Here is a 17,054-nt window from a genome sequence, read left to right on the forward strand (position 1 = left end):
AGTGTATTGGCAGCGTTTCCTGCCCCTGACATCGGCGGGCATCGTCATGGGCGTTTTCCCGTCCTGCTCGTGATGATACCCGCCAGTGTTGAGGCTGGAAAATCCCATCCTATTTCAGTGAGTAAATGCTCATCAAGATTGGACTCCAGTTCTGTCCTTTACCTCCTGGCTTTCTGGGATAGAACATGTTGTCCCAAATGGATTGGCAAATTATTGCGTAGAGCAAGATTAAATGTATGCGGTGCCCAACTATACTTGCCAAACAAACTTAATCCGTCAGTTTGTATTACTTTCTCTGGTCTCAGAATATGGTATGGTCCCTTCACTTTTAGTTATTGAAAAATATTTAATGAATCCCATATCTCTAATCATAGAATTTACAGTGCAGAAGGAGGCCATTCGGCCCATCGAGTCTACACCGGCTCCTGGAAAGAGCACAATACCCAAGGTTAACACCTCCACCCTACCCCCATAACCCAGTAACCCCACCCAACACTAAGGGCAATTTTGGACACTAAGGGCAATTTATCATGTCCAAGCCACCTAACTTGCACATCTTTGGACTGTGGGAGGAAACCGGAGCACCCGGAGAAAACCCACGCACACACGGGGAGGATGTGCAGACTCCGCACAGACAGTGACCCAAGCCAGAATCGAACCTGGGACCCTGGAGCTGTGAAGAGATTGTGCTATCCACAATGCTACCGTGCTGCCCCGTTAGCAGAGGTACCATACCTCACATGAACTTCACCGCAGGCGTGAAGCCGATGACACGCCAGGTGCAGAAGTAAGATGCCTTACATCACCTCACAACTGCTTAACGCTATTAGAAAATACATTTTCCTCAGGAGCTCTGACTTGGACGTGCTGCGCTAAGACTTACCGTTCCCTGGTGGGGTGTTATTTTTTCCCCCACCATTGTGTATGAAAAAAATGCTTCCTCAGATTTTAAACAATCTTTCTTCGTAATAGCATCTGATCGGGAATGGGTTTCTGCCAACCAAGCATTGTCTAAGCGTCTTGTTGATATGTCTATAAATGACAAAAGTAACACCTCAGCAACTTCTTATCCAGATGAGCGATTTCCTTTTATTGGGTCCTGGTGCATGTTTGTTAAAATTGACATACTGGGAGCCCTCAGCTCAATTAATTCTTTGCTGGAAGCATGCCCTCAGACTGCCTTTTGTCACCTCAGTAAGTTAGAAACGTTTTGGCAGATTTACGCCAAAGGTGGAAAGTGAACTCCTTTCACTAGTCCCCAGATACTTCTGCAGAATACATGCTTACAGCAAACTGCACTTGTGTCTCCATGGCCCTCTATAAATACAAAGTTTTCACACTTCAGTAAATTAAAAATGATTTATCCTATTTTCACCGAACCTGACATCGAATTTCCTTTCTTCTGATCTCTGGTTTATTTTGAATAATGGGTGGACTGGAAAGCATACGTGTGTCTAATGATCAGGAAACTGTCACCTGGGATCAAAGAGGTTCCATCAGACACTGGGCTGTATTCTCCACTCCCCAACGCCAAAATCGGCTTCCGCGAGGGGCGGAGAATCCCCGATGACACCAAAAATGGAGGTGGCGCTGCATTTGCGATGCTCCGCCCCCTGAAAAGCCTGAGACCCATCCAGCGATGCTCCATCCCTGACTGCCCGATTTCCCGATGGCTTGGGACTCTCATGTTCTCACCCATTGGGAACTTAGCATGGTGGCTGCGGACTCAGTTCAGCGCCGCCACAGTCGGGGAAAGGTTGGTCCGCTGGCAGAGGGTCTTTATTCGGGGTTGGGGCCACAGTGTGCGGGCGGTCCAGGGCACGTGAGCGGCCAGCGGTGGGTACTATTTTTGCGGTCCGGGTCCGCAGGCTGAGACCGCAATGAAGCACAGCGTGGCCGCTGCAGGCCGCCGCCATGTGCATGCGCGGCCATGATGGACCCTGAAATGACCCGTAAAACACCATCGTTATCACGCTGGTGTGGGGACTTAATCTCTCATATGGAGAATCCAGCCCAGAGTTTAAGCTCCACCAAACAGCAATGACTTAACATCAACTACCAAAGCAATAATCTGATGAGGCCCCCCCCCCACTTACCGAACCAAGTTTTACGAAAGTACCTTCATTAGTAAATAAGTTAGGCTCAGCTAGCCCAACCTCGGACACACAGATTTTTTTGCAACACATGTCAGAAATGAATCCTCCTTCACTTCCAAAAAAACAATCATCATTATTTTCAGCCTTTAAGAGTGTCTGGATTGAGTACGAGTGCTGGAATATTCCCAAACAGAGCCTACTGAGAAATAGATACAGTCGGGTTGGAACAGATGTAAGCCCATGGGAGGACTGTCCTGTGTATTGGTCACAGAGACCCAAGGAGCACTGTGTACTGGTCAGAGAGACCTGGGCCGCTTTCAAACCCCATTCTATGGGCTGACCATTATTTAATCAGTTAATGTTTTTTGGAACGGAAAGGTTAACTCAATAAAAATCTGAGAATGGAAGAAAAGGAATCTTTAAAATAATACTGTGCTTACGAAAGAGTGTTCAGTGAACATTTTCTCGGTTGCTTGCACAAGTTGTATTGAACCACATCTGATGTGGTTTTCATGTAACAATTTATCACCCGATACAGTCATTCCTCCGTGAAGGCATTGCCCACTTAATAATCTATATCACAAACATTGTCGTTCTCGCCTGTGATCAGCCATCCATTTAAATGGTTCTTTCACTGAAACATTTCCCATCGAGCCTTGCTGGATCTTGCCTCGCTTTCCTTCATTTTGTGATCTGTTCAGAAATCTGACCATGCCAGTTCACTTAAGCCTCTTTCCATTTAGTCCGGTGCCAGGAAGGAAACTCCACATCAGCACGCTGGTACTCGGCCTCCACTGTGGAAATGGGAGGCAGCAAAGTATAAAACTCGCCAGGAACTTGTACATTTTGTCCATTCCGTAAAAGGTTATATTGTTTAATTTCTCTGCCTTTGCCGGAGGACACGAGCAAGCAGAGATAGGAGTGTTATAATTGGTTTCACGCACGTGTGTCAATGAAGTTGAAGTCAGCCATGGCTCATCTTCCTGTAAGCCAGCAAGAGTCAGCTTCTTGAAGAGAGAAGAGTGAATTTAAGAAACAAATGTCCACAAGAGAGTTAATCCCAAAATGCAGGCATGCAGCAGGGTAGCATGGTGGTTAGCATAAATGCTTCACAGCTCCAGGGTCCCAGGTTCGATTCCCGGCTGGGTCACTGTCTGTGTGGAGTCTGCACGTCCTCCCCCTGTGTGCGTGGGTTTCCTCCGGGTGCTCCGGTTTCCTCCCACAGTCCAAAGATGTGCGGGTTCGGTGGATTGGCCATGCTAAATTGCCCGTAGTGTCCTAATAAAAGTAGGGTTAAGGGGGAGGTTGTTGGGTTACGGGTATAGGGTGGATACGTGGGTTTGAGTAGGGTGATCATGGCTCGGCACAACATTGAGGGCCGAAGGGCCTGTTCTGTGCTGTACTGTTCTATGTTCTATGTTCTATGATCACAGGGAATATGGATCAGTAATATGATTAAAACACAATGACCTCAAACTTCACACTTCCTGTTAATGTGAATAATGCAAATATAGTGATCGTGGAATATTCCTCACATTCAAAAAACATAAGCATTGTTAGTTGTCAGTAAGACCACCGAACCAGATAATGCAATGCAGGGACTTTTAAAATACCTTGAAAAATATTATCTTAAACCATTTTTTGGGCTATTGCATAGATTTATGGTTATCAATTCTGGAATGATCACACGTAGCACAAACCTTCTTCAAATTATGCTTTTCTATTGCAAATTATCATTTGTACTTTGGATGGATTTCAATTCCTCGCAGAATAAATGTATTTCAACAGATTTCACTCTGAGGGGATCTGTGCTGCCCTCTGATATGCAATTTAATATCTTTAACAGTGGAATGCATTTTTTTCCTTTATTTTGCAGAACTGTCAGCTGAGTGGATGATCTCGTGTTTCACTTTTAATTGCATCAGCGTTCAATCTTCACAATTGCTTAAGTTTAGGTGTCGAAGCAAAGAAATTGTTTTTTTTAAACAGGACTTTGCTGATGCTTCTGCGTGCAATATAATGATTGGTAATTAGTACAGACCGAACACTCTGTACCACAGCTGCAGAATTGCTTAGGCTAAGAGCATTCGTGACTGGTCTCCAGCGGGAAACACTGACAAAGTGAAAATCTGTTGTTTATATTTAAAAGGGAATAATGAAGAGGCCACTTGGCTTTAAAGGAGAATACTTGTAAAATATCAGTTAAAAGTAACTTGTTATTTTTCCATTGGCAAATTATTTCTCTGATTATAGGGTAATGGAGCATGCGCAGTTAGTGACGGCTCCATCTTTCTTGGGGGCAATAGTGGCCACCACCACCTCCTCCGCCGGCACCCGATGCTCGGTCGGGGATTTGGGTAGCATCTCCCCCGATCAAAATGGCCACCGCCACTTTCCACGTGACGCCGACGTCTGACGTCATGCCGCCGGTGACGTGCTCCCAACCACCAATCAGGGACAACCTCAGCCTCAGGCCCAGTTAAGACCAATCAGGGCCTGGCAGTGCAATTTAAATGCACCAATAAGATTGAGACCAGTGACGTCACGGGTATATGAACTAAGCGCGCAAACAGCTCTCTCGCCCTCTCTTGCCATGGGAACAGAAGACGTGTAACTGTGCTGCACCTTTTGGTGCTGAATAAAGCAATTGAAATTTAACAACTGGACTCGTCTCTAAGAAAACAAATAGATCTAACATAGGGTATTCCTTGCCGGAACCCAACCATGATACTTCAAAATCTGAAGAGCCCTTCATTGACTCAATGATCCAGTTGATAGCTGAGTCGTAACGGTGACAAAGGAACCAGGATCTCTGCTGAATCAGGATATTCCAATGACTCTGGGGTACTCAGTGATAATTTGGTCAGAGTTCAGTAATGTTTCCTGAAAATGTGTGCAAATGAGGACGCTGAGGGTTCTTCCGGACTGCACCACCTCCCCGTGTAAAATAAAACCAAAATACTGTCGATGCTGCAAATCTGAAATAAAAAAATCAGAAAAGGCTGGAAAAACTTTAGCCGGTCTGGCAGCATCCGTGGAGAGATACATGGTTCATGTTTTGATCCCGTGAGACTCTACTTCAAAGCTAAAGAGGATGAGAAATGTGATAGATTTTACAGCGGACCACTTAGAAAGCAGTGGCAGGATTGGACAGAGTCAGCATGAATTTATGAAGGGGAACTTAAGCTTGAAATAGCAACTGGAATTCTTTGAGGATGTAACTAGTAGAATTGATGAAGTGGTGCCAGTGGATCTGGTGCACTTGGACTTTCAGTAGGCTTTTGACAAAAGATTAGCGTGTGAAAGTAAAGTGCATGGGACTGGGGGTCATGTACTGAGATGGATTAAAAAACTGTTTGGCAAACATGAAACAAAGAGAAGGAAGTAACAGGTCTTTTTCAAATTGACAAGCAGTGACTAGTGGGGTACCCCAGGGATCAATGCTGGAAGTTGGTGGGAGACAGCCAGTGTCCTGGTGAGGGGGTTGTAGGCTTTCCACAAATTAATATAAAAAACAGCATGGTGATACAGAACATAAACAAAAAATGCGAGACAATCTCAGCATGTCTGACAGCATCTGTGGAGAGAGAAGGGAGCTAACGCTTCAAGTCGGGATGACTCTTTGTCAAAGCTGGAGAGAACTGGAAATAGGATTGTGGTGATCTGTACATCTGTACATACATCTGCACATACACCAGGGACTACAGACAGCTGTAACAGCCACCGCATCACTAGAGGGCAGCATCAGAGACGGGTATAAAGGGTCAAGCCCAAGGGAGGTTCCGCCTCTTTCAGAAGCACAGGTCTAGTGAGCCGCAGCAGACAGAGACAGCTCAGCATAGGCAGTTTACCTTAGCTTCACTGGTCATACCTCTTGACTGTATTATATGTAGTTAAGCTCTGGAAACAGAACAAACCCACTGAATAAAGTGTTTGTGTTAACTGGAAGTCTACAATCTTCATTCAGACTTAGAGAATAACATAGGGTTGTGTTGAGATTTTTTAAAATTGCATTAAAAAAAGGAGTTCAAGATGGGGGGGAGAAAGTTTACCATCTAAAGTTGTTGAACTCAATGTTAAGTCCAGAAGCTTGTAATGTGCCTAATCGGAAGATGGAGCTTTGTGGAACACCTTCACTCAGACTGCAAGTATGACCCCAAACTTCCTGTTGTTTGCTACTTTAACTCACCACCTTGTTCTCATAAGGTAACCATTCCTGTATTGCTGCAATGCTCCAGTTAAACCTAACGCAAACTGGACGAGCAAACTTAGTCTTCTGATTAGGCATATTTACAGCCTTCTGAACTCACATTGAGTTCAACAACTTTTTTTTTCATAAATTAAGAATACCCAATTTTTTCTTTACAATTAAGGGGCAATTTAGTGTGCCATTCCACCTAACCTGCATATATTTTTTGGATTGTGGGGGTGAGACCCAAGCAAACACAGTGAGGATGTGTAAAATCCACATTGATAGTGACCCAGAGCCGGAACCGAACCCTGGTTCTCAGCGCCGTGAGGCAGCAGTGCCAACTACTGCGCAACCATGCCGGCCCGGGTTCAACACTTTAAACTGTGAACTTTCTCCTCCAACTTGATCCTTTTTTAATGTATATTTTTATTGTCCCAGGCAACTTCTCCTGAGCCCACAGGGCCATCTGTCACATTTACCTAAGTTTTGATTTCACTGAACCCTGACCTTTGGGACAGCATGGTAGCACAGTAGTTAGCACTGTGGCTTCACAGCACCAGGGTCCCAGGTTCGATTCCCTGCTGGGTCACTGTCTGTGCGGAGTCTGCACGTTCTCCCCGTGTCTGTGTGGGTTTCTTCCGGGTGGTCATGGTTTCCCCCCACAGTCCAAAGACATGCAGGTTAGGTGGATTAGCCATGCTAAATTGCCCTTAGTATCGAAAAAGGTTAGGAGGCGTTATTGGGTTACTGGGGTAGGGTGGAAGTGAGGACTTAAGTGGGTCGGTGCAGACTCGATGGGCCGAATGGCCTCATTCTACACTGTATGTTCTATGTCCTATATTCTTGTTCTCTTATGAACACGTTCTGCGATCTTACCTTTATGCCATCTTTCATACATTCTGTAGTCCTTAACACTGCCATTAACACCTCCCTTGTGTCCGAACCTTCATCTCCAAACTCACGCATATCACTTACCATCTGTTTTGCTCCACTCCCTCTAAAACAGCAAAATATCCATCACATCTCCCTCTCTTTATCTCCAAAGAAGAATCATAACGTTAACACGCTATATCTCTCCATGGTGCCAGACCTGCTGCGTTTTTCCAGCTATTTCTGTCCCCGTGCAGAATAACCAGCGCTCAATATCAAGGGACACAATGAATACTAGCTTGGGGAAGTTATTTCCCGGGGACTGTAAAATCGTACAAGGAGTCAACTCATTCGGGGAGATAAGGGAGGGAAAATATTGGTAAGAAGAAGATCAGGAATTGTCTGTCTTTTTTGTTTCTCAAACATTCTGTGTTGGATTCTCCGTCCCGCCAGATTTCTGGTTCAGCACACTGGCGTGATGCTCCGCTTCGCTGGCTTGTCAATGGGGTTTCCCATTGTGGGGTAGCCCCGCGCCATCGGGAAACACCCGGGCTGCCGGCAAAATGGAGCATCCTGACGGCAGAGAATCCAGCCCTCTGATTTTGAACTGAATTCTCAGCCTTGCGGTCATAGAACATGCAGAAATAAAATTCAGGGAAGCTTAAATTCCAATTGTGATTCTAATCTAATAAGCGAAACAACGTTATGCAACATAACATGTCACTTACGTAATCCCTAAAATTGAGTATTTTCTCTTCTTGGCAGAATCAGAGAGATTTTGTGAAACAAAATCAGAATGTTTATATGTTAATGGATTAATTTGGGGGTGAGGGAGGAGGACAAACTAAAAAACCTGGATCACCGTGCATCTCTGAGCCACTTAACCACACTAAGGCTCACTGATAATATCTCAACCTTGTGACAAATCAAACTGATTGGAGACAGCCGCAGTCTCATTGCATTTACCTCTGTAATTTGATTTGGATGAAGTAAAACATGTATGGTTGTACATCTTGCTTGGAAGCAAGAATATATATAAATCTCTCTCCCTGGTTCTGGGGAAAATACAGAAGCCAAGCTGTATCAGCAGGCAAGTGAGCACAAGCACCCTCTGCTATTGTGATGTTTCGTTTCGTAGGTCATATTGTGTGATAGAAAGTACCCTACGAGTGCAGTGAAGCTTCATTTCAATATGGTGTGGGCTTCCTCAGAGGAAAGATGTGCAGGTTAGGTGGATTGGCCATGATAAATTGCCCCTAGTGTCCAACATTATCATATAACATGGGGTTACTGGGTTTATGGGGATAGGGTGGAGATGTTGACCTTGGGTAGGGTGCTCTTTCCAAGAGCCGGTGCAGACTCGATGGGCCGAATAGCCTCCTTCTGCACTGTAAATTCTATGATTAATCTATGATTAGAAAATGTTTCACACATGAAACAAGTTGCAATAAATTAATTAATTTCTGCAGTGACTGAGTTTGAGAAGTTTGGGTTGTGTTTCTCCCAATAAACGAGCAACGGAAGAATATGGCAGGAAAATCAATGTGCTTGCATCCAATGGAAATAGAAACATAGTGGTGTTGACATGTTTTACCACATTAAAAAAAACAGGCAAATACATCATGTTGACTCTCACCAGAAAGATTTTGCGGTGCTCAAATGAAATGCAACATAATTTTACCAGCATTGCTTGCACTGTGTCAAGATTTCCTGTAATGGGGAAGTTTGACATTCTACCCGTGTCTGCGTGGGTTTCACCCCCACAACCCAAAGATGTGCAGGGTAGGCGAATTGGCCACACTATGTTTGAACAGTCCTCCCATATCTGCGACGGCTCTTCTAGCATTCAATGCATGTACTAGGATACAAGGAAGCGTCTGATACATCGCCATTCTCTAATCTCTCCCCACTGAAACCTTTTTTGATCACTCTCTATTTTAAAGAATTTGCCATGAACTTTAATCCTTCCCTTGTTCTTTTCACCATTCAATGTGATTTCTTGAGTGATTTCCTTCCATCTCAATATTCTACTCAGACAGGTTTTATGAAAGAGCTTTAAAAATGTAGAACACAGGGCAGCACGGTGGCGCAGTGATTAGCCCTGCTGCCTCACGGCGCCGAGGTCCCAGGTTCGATCTCTGCTCTGGGACACTGTTTATGTGGAGTTTGCACATCCGCCCCGTGTTTGCATGGGTTTCACCCCCACAAACCAAAGATGTGCAGCTAGGTACATTGGCCAGCGAAATTGCCCCTTAATTGGAAAAAAATGAATAGGGTACTCTGAATTTTTTTTGAAAAAGAAAAAAAATTGTAGAACACTTTTTTCATTGAGTTTTCTCTTCTCCACCACCACTACACCTCACTCAGGTTTGTGCTGAGTAATGTTGAAATCTTAGGTGAAACATGGGCAGCACGGTAGCATGGTGGTTAGCATAAATGCTTCACAGCTTCAGGGTCCTAGGTTCGATTCCCGGCTGGGTCACTGTCTGTGTGGAGTCTGCACGTCCTCCCCGTGTGTGCGTGGGTTTCCTCCGGGTTCTCCGGTTTCCTCCCACAGTCCAAAGATGTGCGGGTTAGGTGGATTGGCCATGCTAAATTGCCCGTAGTGTCCTAAAATGTAAGGTTAAGGGGGGGTTGTTGGGTTACGGGTATAGGGTGGATACGTGGGTTTGAGTGGGGTGATCATTGCTCGGCACACATCGAGGGCCGAAGGGCCTGTTCTGTGCTGTACTGTTCTATGTTCTATGAAACACTAGGCATCCTGGTGGCACAGCAGTTGCCTCACAACCCCAGGGGTCCCATTCCGCCTTGGCTGACCGCCTGAGAGGGGTTTGCACGTTCTCCCTGTGTCGTCGTGGGTTTCCTCCGGGTGCTCCGGTTTCCTCGCACAGTCCAAAGATAGTATCGGCCATGCTAAAATTGCCCTTTAGTGTTCAGCGATGTGCAGGTTAGGTGGGGTTATGGGTATAGAATGAGAGAATGATCCTATGCAAGATGCTGTTTTGGAGCGTCGGTGCAGAGTCGATGGGCCAAGTGGCCTCCTTCTGCAATGTAGGGACTCTATGGATTCCATTTTGGAACAATGGTGCTGATCCTATTGGGACGGCCAGTAATGGTACCTTTAAAGGGGGCTGCAAACCTATGCTGTGAGGATGCTTAGTAACCTTTGGGAATCAGGGAGCTGATACATTAAATCTTTCTTCAGTACCTTAAAAAGGTTGGATCAAGTGTGTTAGATTACGTACAGCTATTTAAACTAATCTTTCATGAAAAGGCCAGGACTGTCGTCCCCCAGAAAATATAACTGGTTAACTATTATCACGTTCCTCATCCCTTAGTTTAACTTGGCCCCACACACACACACAAGTCGGACAAACACAGAGTGGAGGTGTAAAATGTACTACGTAAAAGTAAAAGATGAAAGGCTTTGGGCGAAATTCTCCGCCCCCCACGACGGGTGGGAGAATAGCGGGAGGGCCTTCCCGACATTTTTCCCGCCCTCCCGCTATTCTCCCACCCCCCCCCTGAAGTCCCGACCCGAATCGCTGCCGCCGTTTTTTTACGGCCGGCAGCAATTCACAGCTGTTAGATGGGCCGAAGTCCCAGCCCTTTCCGCCGTTTTCACGAACGGCAAACACACCTGGTCTTGCCGTTCGTAAAAACGGCGTCACCAACTCGCTTTTTATAACTATGGCACCGATTGGCACGGCAGTACCACGGCCGTGCCAAGGGTGCCATGGGCCCGCGATCGGTGGGCACCGATCGCGGGCAGCGGGCCCGATGCCCGCGCACTACTTGTCCTTCCGCCGTCCCGCAGTATCCATTCGCGGGGCGGCTGAGGGGCAACCCGGCCCGCGCATGCGCGGGTTTCGCGCAAAAAACGCGATGACGTCACCCGCGCATGCGCGGGTTGGAGTCTTCCAAACTGCGCATGCGCGGCTGACGTCATATGACGCGTCAGCCGGCGCTAACTCCGGTAAGCGGGCTTAACGATTTTCGTTAAGCCCGTCTTGCCGGAGCCTACGGCGTCGGGCTGCTAGCCCCGACCGGGGACCAGAATCGGTCCCCCGTCGGGAAGGGGCGCGCTGCCGTAAAACCCGCCCGGGTTTTACGGCAGCTTTACGATTTCTCCCGTTTTGGGAGAATCTCGCCCTTTGTTTCAGACAGTTATCTTTCGCACACTGTCCTTCAAACCAGGCTTTCAGTCAAGCTTTCTGCTTTCTAGTCTGTCATGGTTTTCACTGTAGTTCCAGAAATACAATAATGCATGGCCTTTCCCCTGAGTGTCCAGGATTTAAACATGCTCCTTGGGTCTCAGAAAATCATTCCACTCGAGCCGGATCCAATCACCATCTGTCACCAGGCAGAATACAGCCTTTTGGCCAATTCACTGACCACCATCCAATCAGATGAACTGTGGCCCAACCCATTTCTTGGGTGCTGAAATTTCTGGACCTTGCTTTCCAAAGCTGGCAGGACCATATACTATATTGCAACTTCTTTAATTCCTCCTTTTCTCTGCTGCTTGACGTAAAGATACGTGTCCATCAAGCATCCATGGATCAAAATGATAACGGGAAAAACGACATCTTCTTCGCAGCCTTCAACACATCATCAATGAAGATGAACATCTTGCCAAGGTCATCCCCACACCCCCAATACCTGCCTTCAAACAACCATTGTTTGCAGCAAATTACCCAGCCTTCAGAACAGCGACCACGGCACCACACAACCCTGCCAGGGCAATCTCTGCAAGACATGCCAGATCATCGACATGGATACCACCATTACACGTGGAAACATCACCCACCAGGTATGCGGCACATTCTCGTGCAACTCGACCAATGTAGTCTACCTCATACGCTGCAGGAAAGGATGTCCCGAAGTGTGGTACATTGGCGAGACCATGCAGACACTGCGACAACGAATGAATGGGCATCGTGCAACAATCACCAGGCAGGAATGTTCCCTTCCAGTCGGGGAACACTTCAGCAGTCAAGGGCATTCAGCCTCTGATCTCCGGGTAGGTCTTCAGGACACGCGACAACGCAGAATTGCCGAGCAAAAACTTATAGCTAAGTTCCGCACGCATGAGTGCGGCCTCAACCGGGATCTTGGATTCATGTCGCATTACATTCACCCCCCACCATCTGGCCTGGACTTGCAAAATCCTACCAACTGTCCTGGCTTGAGACAATTCACACCTCTTTAACCTGGGATCACCCCCTATCTATCGATCTGTAAAGATTTGATGACCCGCAAATGCTCGCATTCCAAGCATTGTCTGGCATCTCTGACTTTGTCTATATAAATGTTTCTGGAACATACCTCTCCATTCACCTGAGGAAGGAGCAGTGCTCCGAAAGCTCGTGTTTGAAACAAACCCGTTGGACTTTAACCTGGTGTTCTAAGACTTCTTACTGGGCAAAAATAATGGAAGGGGAAATAAGGGAATCAGCAGGAAGGATCCTTACAAAAGGACCACTTTGGGGTTAGCACGAAAACCTGATAAAGAACCTGTCAGCACACTCCTCTCTTCCATTGGGAGTAGAGCAGATGACAATTTAATAAGACTGGATGTTTATGAGGACACAACAAAGAAGTTATTAAGGCCTTTGATGCATCTTACAGTCTTTGGAGGAACACTATTATAGACTGGGAAAGGTTTAGCAGATGCACTCAGGAAGCTGGGGAAAGTATTAACTATTTTATTAATGATTTGTATCATTTGGCTGATTTTTGCTGGTATGGTGCTCTAATGGATGAACTAACACAAGACCACATTGTGGTGGGAGTTCTATCTGCAGTCCAGAGAGGATCTAATGTTATCCAGGGCAGCGCAATTAGCAGCAAGACAGGCTGAGCTATGGAACAGAACCACGTTTTAATCCGGGGCAATAGAGAGCTTTTGTGGAGTCAGACCACAGACACGATCCAGCTTGTAAACAATAGAGGTACCAGCGCACGCTCTGAAAAGCAGACCCAGAACGAAGGAATGGTTGCCACTATTATCCAGTGCTACCGTTGTGCTGCGAGAAAACCCCATCAGTTCAAAGACTGCCTCCCTGCCATAAATGCAGAGCATCATTCCTGCCATCTTAAAGTGGTTTGCTGCAGCAGAATGTTTTCAACTCCAGTTCAAAATTTTACAGAGAGACAAGTACGTTCAACCAGCCTCGAAGAAATAGAAGATACTGACAAACATAAAGCGTCTTTCTTGGGCGAGATTGCAAAGTCTAAGGGGAATTTTTATGGACTGCAGGAATCATTATCAACAGCCACAAGATAAATTTTAAATTAGACCCGGGAGCAGGGATGACATTTCTTTCTGAAACAGCACAGTAGCTGACCCTTGAGTTTCTCCAGCCATCTACCAGGCCACGCCAGGCATTTTTTGTCCAAATGCATCGACATTCTTCTATCGGCTACCCATCAAATTGCTTATCTGAGTCCTCTGCAGCAGAACCCATCTCCGACCTCGCCTTCCAGCAAGCTGGCAACTGAACTATGTTTGCCCTGTGCCCTGGCTGCAGCCCACTCATGTTGCGATGTCTTGCCATGTGTAGATCCCTCTTCTTTGCTATCCTCTAAATTACATGTGGTGCCAAAGTCTGCGATGATGGCTGCAACTGTGGTGTCAAATGAGGGTGTGGCATCATCATTATTGTCTTCTTACTGTTCCTCTAATGCCTGTCCAGGTTTAAGGGCATCCAAAAGCAGAAAGGTGGAAGGGTACAGGCAAGGTTGGGTAAAGAGGTGCATGCTTACACAGTCTGTAGCTGGCAAATTAGATAGTACCGTGACAATACTGCCATCTTTAAAGGTTTCAACCTCATTCCCGCTGATAGCCCCAGCAATGCATGTCCTAGTGGTGCCAATATTGTCACATCATGTGCAGTAAGAACAGGGTAGTGTGCCTCACCTCTCTGGTTAGCTGCTGCTGCCTCTGTTTTGTGCTCCTTCATCCTGCAAGAGAAAAAGAAACATTATTGACACCTGGAGTACTGGTGTACAGTTGTGGTCTCCTTACTTGAGAAAGGATGTACTGGCACTGGAGGGTGTGCAGAGAAAATTGGGTTGATTCCAGAGTTGGGAGGATTAGCTCATGAGGAGAGACTGAGTAGACTGAGACTATACTCATTAGAATTTCAATGAATGAGGGGGGATCTTATCGAAACATTTACAATTATGAAATAGGTAAGATAGAAGCAGGGAGGTTGTTTCCACTGGTTGGTGGAACTAGAACTGGGAGGCATAGCTTCAAAATAAGGGAGAGCAGATTTAGGACTGAGTTGAGGAGGAACTTCTTTATCAAAAGAACTATGAATCTGTGGACTTCCTGCCCAATGAAATAGTTGAGGCTACCTTGTTGAATGTTTTTAAGGCGAAGATAGATACATTTTTGAACAGTAAAGGAATTAAGGATTACGGTGAGCAGATAGATAAGTAGAGCTGAACCCATAAAAAGGTCAGCCATGACCTTATTGAATGGTGGAGCAGGATCGAGAGGCCAGATGGCCGACTCCTGCCCCTAGTTCTTATGTTCTTGCGTTTGGGTGAAGTCGCTAAATAGCTTGCAATGTCTAAATGGTGTGAGTTGTTGGTATGAAGCTTACAGCGGTACTGAGGGTGTGAGGGTGCAGGGCTCCATATGAATGTCAGGTATGAGTTATGACTGAAAGTGATTGGTGAATGATGGTAGTGTGGGGAATTGAACAGTCTCCGAGGTTTGTGGTTCAGTTTGTAGGAGATGGTATTTGAAGATGCATTCACTGACCTGGTCACACATGTGAGATCCTTGAAGTTCTTGCAATACTGCCTCCAGGTCCTTGGGGCTTGACTCCAGGCATTGACCTTCATGACTATCTACTCCTGTTGCTTTGAGAATATGTCCCCAGAGAGCCCCAGACCTCCTGTGAATCCTGGGCATCTCGCCTGAAGATTTTGGAGCGTGCTCTCTCCCATGCAAAGCAATTGGGAAAACAAAAAGCAAATGAAATTCAACGCTAAGAAATTTAAAATATTGTCTGATATTCCAGAAAAGATCTAATCACAGTTATACAACAATGTAAATGTATTAGCAGAGACAAAACTATTAAGGAACCAGCAGTGAAATTAAACTTGTCACCCACAAAGCAATTAAAAATAAATAATTATGGAATGACAAGATGAAAGGGGTAATTCTACCAATCAGCATCTGCTGTATTTTTTTTGTTATGTGCGCAATGCTTATTTCAGTGCGTGATACCTTTAATTTTTTTTATCTGCGCCATCTTAAAGGGGAAAACCTACGAGTGACTTGCACAATCTTTCAGGTTGCTGTGACACCATGCAGGCACGCAGCTCAGATGGAGCATTGTTCCAAGATCAGAGGCACTACCTGCATGAAACCTAACACCTACTCAAATAACAATGCACCTTCCCTTTAAGAGGTGCAGGCTATCTTTAAGCAGCGCAGGCTAGCTTTCAGTTGTGCTAGCCACTCAAGATGGTGGCCATCGCTGATGCGTTCAAACAATCAACAGTGTGGTTCACACCGGTTGAAATCCTCTGAAATCATTAAAATCAACCGGCAGCACGATGTTGGTGCGCTGCATACACAGCAGTCACTGGGCATGAGTTATTTGCGCATTGTGACGTCTTTTTGGGGGCTGTCAAATTTTAGCCCCAAATAGCCGTCAAGGAAAGTGACACCGTTAATAATCATGCGGTAAACTGGCAAAACCTTGGCACGGTTAAAAGGTGCATGATTTCCACCTTATTAGGTACATCAAACACATTCTTTTTTAATTGAATTAAAGACCTTGGTCGCAGCCTTACAAGAGCCTGAAAAGTGCACAGTGCCATGAAGTTTTCCAAATACAAAATCAGAAGCACGTTTTCCTTTAGTAGCCTTTTTTTTTAACCCATTCTGAAACTACATGAAAGAAATCATTACCAGCCAAGGAACAAAAGCATATCTTCAACTGCTCAAAATGACAAGTGTATGAAATCAGCATTTTATTTGCGAGGGCTACTTTACTTCTGCAGACAGTGACCTTGAATAAATGTCAGGGGCTCTGTGTCTGCTGTCATAGATCTGATATTAATATCAGTCCCCGTCTGCAGAAATAAGCCTGCAGCCCATTCAGTGACGTGAGATTTCCACAACGGCGGATGAAGAACAGTTGTTGGCTTCTCCCCGCCTCCCCCCCCCCCCCCCCCCCCCCCCCCCCCCACCACCACCCCTTTATTAGCACCAGTCCAGATGAGGAATGAACACATCATGGTGTTAGAAACTGTGCGATAATGAAATAAACATTGCTGCCGTATTGGGAATTTTAGCATCCAACTGCTTGTGTTGACACACAGGTATGAGCACATCCCTTAATATATCCTTGCATTTTTGAAGGGTCAGCATTATCACTGGATTCTGTTACAATGAGATCATCAGAAAAGTCAAAGATGAGATAAAATCATTTGACTTGTAGAAGTTGCCCTTCAGGTATCCCATCGTCCCTCTGAAAGCATCCATTTGCATCTCAGAAGCCCTTAATATTTTGATATATTGATATATGCCTGACACAGAGCTACAAATATTTATCACTCTTTGAGTAAAGGTGTTTTTTCCTAATACCAGTTTTCAATTTCATTTTCGCTGAATTATATTGATGTCCTCTGGTCCAACTCTTATGACAGTATTTAAAGCAATATTTGCCTGTTCACACCATCCAAAAACCCTTATTAGTCAATTTTAGATAACCTGCTGATTTCACCTTAGGTACCCTCTTTCTAGATGACAGCACTTCAATTTTACCTCACGGTTGACATACCCTTCACACTCTTATTGCATCTCTCAGTTCCCCCTCCAGTGCACATTTATGCTTTTTTACTGTGTGGCAACCAGAGGGGAATAT

General features: G+C 45.6%; 1 protein-coding gene and 1 long non-coding RNA gene across 13 annotated transcripts in view; one reads left to right on the forward strand and one right to left on the reverse strand.

Moving 5' to 3' along the window:
- Positions 1-17,054, forward strand: part of LOC119955607 (astrotactin-2-like) — a 1,814,189-nt gene that overhangs the window by 1,283,273 nt on the left and 513,862 nt on the right. The window lies entirely within an intron of this gene.
- Positions 2,630-15,245, reverse strand: LOC119955609. Its single transcript, XR_005458503.1, has 3 exons — positions 14,936-15,245; positions 14,081-14,124; positions 2,630-3,103 (listed from the first exon to the last, which is right to left on the reverse strand). It is a non-coding gene; the product is annotated as an uncharacterized LOC119955609 (long non-coding RNA).

Source organism: Scyliorhinus canicula, chromosome 21 (genome assembly GCF_902713615.1).
Source record: "Scyliorhinus canicula chromosome 21, sScyCan1.1, whole genome shotgun sequence".
Taxonomy (NCBI): Eukaryota; Metazoa; Chordata; class Chondrichthyes; order Carcharhiniformes; family Scyliorhinidae; genus Scyliorhinus; species Scyliorhinus canicula.